Genomic DNA, 6,240 nt, shown 5'->3' with positions numbered 1-6,240 from the left:
CGCATATGGTCCCCGTCCGAGCCGGACTAGCCACTTATAATGGCGGGGAGCAAGCGGAGAGCTTTCCCAACCCATCCAGGGGGAGCGGGTATGCCTTGTCCCTTACTTATTGAGGGGACTCGGATTTCCAGTCCATCCATTCCTCCGTGGGCTCCTGGAGTTCTATGGCCTCCAGCTGCATAACTTTACTCCCGCCTCCATATTACACATCGCCGGCTACGTCGCCTTTTGTGAGCTGTTTCTGGGCTGCGAAGCTCATTTCGAGCTATGGAAGAGGCTATTCTGCCTCGTTCCCCGTACACAGGAGGGGTCAATATATCAAGTGGGCGGAGCCGAAATATGTCGCATCGCCGGGACCGGATACCTATCCGGTATTCCGAAGAAGACATCCGAAGACTGGCCTTCGGAGTGGTTTTATATGGAGGACGTCCCCCTTTCGGACCCTATTCTGATGGGCCTTCCTGAGTTTGATAATGCCCCTTTGAAGAAACGCCACAGCTGGCGCCCTCGGAGCCCCCAGGAGGAAGATAACAGAGAGGTCCTTTAGCTGATGGGCAGGATAAAAACGCTGGCCAAATCAGGACTGACAATAGTTGAGGTTATGTCAATATGTATAATGCAGGGGGTGCAGCCACTTCAGTATCGGGGGAAACCCATGTGGCACTTCAATGGAGAAGACGATGCCACCCGCTGCGGTCGTAAAGGTCCGGACTCCGCCGCTGCTCTAGCGAAAATACTGTCCGATTTGTACAAAGGAGAGGAAGAGGAGTTCATCCGCATTAAGCCACGGGATGGATTCTCCATGTACAACCCCCCAAACTGGGTGAGCCGCTACCTTTTACTCCAGACCTTCCCGCATTCTTCATCATAAATATTTACCTTGCTATTTCATAGCAGGAACTGCGAAAAGCTGTGAGGGAGGTCCACAGCCCGTCTCCACAGCCAAAGGACCCTGACCGGGCCCTCGACCCCGGACTCGAAGAAGATCCGGACATATTTGTGGAGCTCGTCGACAGGACGTTCTATCAGTTAAGCCGCGACAGTGCCTTGGTGGCCATCATAGCCGATTATCCTGGCCTGCTCCCTGCATCGCATGTAAGTAAAACCGGAGTCCCAACTTCCGAGAAGGATCCCTTCTTTGCACTTCACCCACCGCACACGTATTGCGTCTTATAGGGAAGGCCCTCGGGGCGCCATGCCGAACCCGCAGTGACTCATCGACAAGGGGAACCGAAGCCGGGTAGGCTTAAAATGAAGGCGGTCAGGATTGAGACGCCGTCGCAGAGGTATGAAAAAACCCTGCTCCGTGGTTGTCGTCTTTAAAATATAATAACGTCCATGGTTCCTGGCAGAAAAAACGCTCGCCGGACCGTGTCCGGAGAGCCTGCCGGCCACACCTCCACCAGCCGGACTCCAGAGCCGGACTTAGGGGCAGATGCTAACGTGGGGACAACACTGGATGTTCCTCCTACAGAGGATGCGGATAGGCTGTCCGCTACGAATTCCGAAGTGGAGAGCGCCATGAATCACAGGCGTCGCCGGGCCGTACTCCGCGACCCTAGTTTCTCCGAAGAGGTGTTCGATGCCTTCAACTCAGGAGACGCGTATATCTGAGCTGCTCAAAATGGCCTTGCCAGAGCCACGGGCCAGTATGTAAAGGATATACGGGTAAGAAAATCTGATAATTATCTATATCAGTAGCCCCTGAGACTTGAAACAGTTGGCACAACTGATTTAAGGATCATTATATGCGTAGGTTCTTACGGAGAAGAATACCCAGTTGTCTCAAGAGCTGGAGGAGTGCAAAGCCCAGCTACGGGCCGTAGTTGCCGGAATGGAGGAGTCCAAGAAGGCCCCATCTGGTAATACTTGTCTTGATCGAAAAGAATGAAATGACATGTACCAGGTAGTATTCGGCATGCATGCAAATCTAACAATAGATTCTGCAGATAATACCGGAGTGAATCCGAAGATCGTACGAGGGGAGGAGCAACATGCTCAATGACAGCTAGAGGCTAGCGAGCGCGTGCTGACGCGGGTTAGGCGGGAGAAAAACGATCTCCAAGATGCCAATACCCGGCTGGGCATTGAACTGAAAGATGTTCGGGCCCAGCTTGCTGACTCCGTAAAGGAGAATAGGAGGCTTCGACGCGGCATTTTTGGTAAGTGCTTGAACGAACTTTTATAGAGTTCGACGAAGAAACCGGCTAACAGAGTTATATCTGTAGGTATGCTGACGGGTCATCCCGAAGAGGAGATGCCCGGATCTACAGGCGATCTTCTGCAAGAGCTCTCACAACTGCACGAACAAGTTCGGCAGGTGATGCAGGGCATTGCCCAGGCCTTGTGGCCATCCGCCTCCCTGCCAGGAGTCATGGGGGAGCTCATAGAGATGCTCAAGGGAGCGCGGCGGCGCTTCCGATTATGGAAGATATCGGCCTGCCGACAAGGTGCAAGGGAAGCCTGGGCCATGGTGAAGACGCGATATACCCAGTCTGACCCGAACCACATGGCCGAGGTCGGACCTGTAGGGTCTGATGGGAAAGAGATCCCCGTTAGTCTGGTATATGACCAGGTAAAATTAGCCACAAAGTATTCCCAACAGGATTGTAGGCTAGACAGCCTGTTGGATGGTATAAAAGAAGAATTTAGTTAGTCTAAGTGACTGTGTACTTCAAATGACATATTTTGTCCCTAGCCGGATTGTAAATCATTTGTCATGGCGGACCTTTTCGCTTCGACCTCCGGACCCGACAGTCCGGAGTGTATCCGAATACCCGCTCAGTTATGTAAAAACCGGGGTACGCGTGGAAACCAGGCGTAGGGGTCATAAGTGCTTGAACAAACAAGTACCCAACTGGCTATGTTATATTACATGGATAGTAAGAAACATCTTCCAGGGAGAATAGTTCCGTTAAGGGTTCCTTTCCCTGGGTACGCAGGCATTAATGTGCATGTCCGAACTGCGAAAAGAGACGCAGGATATAAACATCTGGGGGCATGTATTGCAATAAGTAAAAGTAATCTTTTGTTCACCGATCGAATATTCCCTTAAGAACGCTAGCTTTCGGCTTCACCCAGTCTGAGGTACACATCCGGCTGACCCGGCAGTAACAATCGCAGAGGTGCTCCCCTTATGCCCTAGCCGAATTAACGGGAACGTAGGGCATAAACACAAGAGCCAGGCAACCCAGCTTGGCCAAAACTTAAGTCATATCGATGCATATAATGGCGAAGAAAAGGTACATGTGGAAAAGTAACACATGTGCAGGGGGCATAAAGCCCGGAATATAATTATATTAAGCTTCTGTATAAGAAGCCCCCAGGTATAATGAGCACGCACGGTGCGTCAAGATTGTGTAGTTAAGACACATTTTAAGCTTTTAAGGCCATGAAGAAAAGGGGAAGAAAGAAAGAAAGAAAGACAGATAGCGGATATATATTAAAAAAGGTGGAGGTAAGGAGACGAACACAGAGTCCGGCACTAGGCGTAGAACCTTCGGAGTCGGGCCGCGTTCCATGGGTTTGGCTCGAGTCGATTGTCCGATGCATCACGCAGACGGTACGCTCCACCGGTTAGAACTTTATCGATGATGAAGGGACCTTCCCATTTGGGCTTGAGCTTGTCCTTTTTCTTCTCTGGTAGGCGTAGAACGAGTTCGCCAACGTTATAAGTTTTGGGCCGTACTTCTCTGCTTTGATACCGTCGAGCCTGTTGCTGATAGAATGCGAAGCGGGCTTTTGCAACGTCACGCTCCTCCTCCAGGGCGTCTAAACTGTCCTGCCGATCAAGCTAGGCTTGTTTCTCTTCATACATGCGCACTCGAGGTGAGTCATGAATGATGTCGCAGGGCAGTACCGCCTCTGCGCCGTACACCATAAAAAATGGTGTGTATCCGGTAGTGCGATTCAGCGTGGTCCGCAGCCCCCATACTACGGAGTCGAGCTCCTCAACCCAGTGCGTATCTGATTCCTTCAAGGATCGCACTAATCTGGGTTTAATGCCGCTCATAATAAGACCGTTTGCTCGTTCGACTTGACCGTTTGTTTGGGGGTGATAGACGGAGGCATAATCGAGCTTAATGCCCATGTTGCCGCACCAAGTTTTTACCTCGTCAGCTGTGAAGTTCGAGCCGTTATCGATGATGATGCTGTGGGGGACACCATAACGGTGTACAACCCTGGATATGAAGTCTATCACTGGTCCGGACTCAGCCGTTTTAACTGGTTTGGCGTCTATCCATTTGGTGAATTTATCCACCATGACCAATAGGTACTTTTTCTTATGGCTTCCTCCTTTAAGGGGTCCGACCATATCAAGCCCCCAGACCACAAAGGGCCAAGTAATGGGGATTGTTTGGAGAGCGGTAGGTGGCATATGGCTTTGGTTTGCAAAAAGCTGGCAACCGACGCAATGTTGGACGAGGTCCTATGCGTCTGCTCAGGCTGTCGGCCAGTAGAAACATGTACGGAAGGCCTTGCTTACAAGGGCCCGAGCTGTGGCGTGATGGCCGCCGAGTCCAGCATGAATTTCTGCCAAAAGTTGCCGTCCTTCCTCTTCAGAGATGCACCTTTGAAGTATTCCGGTAGCACTTTTCTTATAAAGCTCTCCCTCGTGGACCTTGTAGGCTTTAGACCGCCACACAATGCAACGTGCCTCGTTTGGGTCCTCAGGGAGTTCTTGCCTATTTAGGTAAGCCAAGAAGGGTTCTGTCCACGGGGCGATGACAGCCATAATCGCGTGGCCGAAGGTGTTATTTTGGTGGCGGAGCCTCCGATTACGTCAAAGTGTTCGGGGTCTGGTGTTGTGGCCGGATCCGGACTGTTATTGCCGGTCTCCCCTTCCCACTCCACGGATGGCTTAAACAGCCTTTCCAAGAAGATATTAGGTGGGACAGGGTCGCGCTTAGCGCCGATGCGGGCGAGGATATCCGCCGCTTGATTATTTTCTCGGACCACATGGTGGAATTCGAGCCCCTCGAACCGAGCTGACATTTTGAGGACGGCATTGCGGTAAGCCGCCATTTTTGGGTCCTTGGAGTCAAAGTCTCCATTTATTTGAGATATTGCGAGGTTCGAATCCCCACACACCTCTAGGCGTTGAATGCCCATGGAGACTGCCATCCGGAGACCATGCAACAGGGCCTCATATTCTGCTGCATTGTTGGAGTCTGTGTATAATATTTGGAGTACGTATTGGACTGTATCTCCGGTGGGGAATGTTAGGACGACGCCTGCCCCCAGACCAGCCAGCATCTTAGAGCCGTCAAAGTGCATGATCCAATTGGAGTACGCGCCGTACTCTTTAGGGAGTTCGGCTTCTGTCCATTCGGCGACGAAATCAGCCAGTACTTGCGACTTAATGGCTCGTCGTGGTTTGTATGTTATGTCGAACGGGAGGAGCTCAATAGCCCATTTAGCAATCCGGCCCATGGCATCGCGGTTATTTATTATGTCATTGAGTGGTACTTCAGAGGCCACCGTAATTGAACACTCTTGAAAGTAGTGTCGTAGTTTCCGGGATGCCATGAAGACCGCGTATGCTATCTTTTGATAATGTGGGTACCGTGATTTGCATGGAGTGAGGACAGTGGATACGTAGTATACCGGCTTTTGAAGCGGGAACTTATGTCCGTCCGTCTCTCGTTCGACGACGAGCACTGCGCTTACAACCTGGTGTGTTGCCGCTATATATAACAGCATTGGTTCGCCGATATTTGGCGCGGCCAAGATTGGGTTGCTGGCCAAGAGGGATTTCATTTCTTCCAATCCGGCCGTGGCCGCATCCGTCCACTCGAAGTGTTCGGTGCGTCGAAGAAGGCGATAAAGAGGTAGTGCCTTTTCTCCCAATCGGGAGATAAAGCGACTTAAGGCAGCCACGCATCCAGTTAATTTCTGGATTTGCTTGAGGTCTGTTGGGATAGCCAACTGTGACAGAGCTCGGATTTTTGCCGGATTTGCTTCAATTCCTCTATTGGAAACGATGAAGCCCAAGAGCTTTCCGGCGGGCACGCCGAAAACGCATTTTTCCGGATTGAGCTTGATGTCATATGTTCGGAGATTGTTGAACGTAAGCCTCAAGTCATCTATTAAAGATTCGACGTGTCTGGTTTTGATGACCACATCGTCTACGTATGCCTCCACTGTTTTGCCGATTTGTGTTTCCAGGCATGTCTGAATCATGCGTTGATAGGTTGCACCGGCGTTTTTTAGCCCGAAAGGCATGGTGTTAAAACAGAA

This window comes from Triticum aestivum, chromosome 3D (assembly GCF_018294505.1).
Source record: "Triticum aestivum cultivar Chinese Spring chromosome 3D, IWGSC CS RefSeq v2.1, whole genome shotgun sequence".
In the NCBI taxonomy this organism is placed as follows: domain Eukaryota; kingdom Viridiplantae; phylum Streptophyta; class Magnoliopsida; order Poales; family Poaceae; genus Triticum; species Triticum aestivum.
This window is presented reverse-complemented; position numbering follows the sequence as displayed.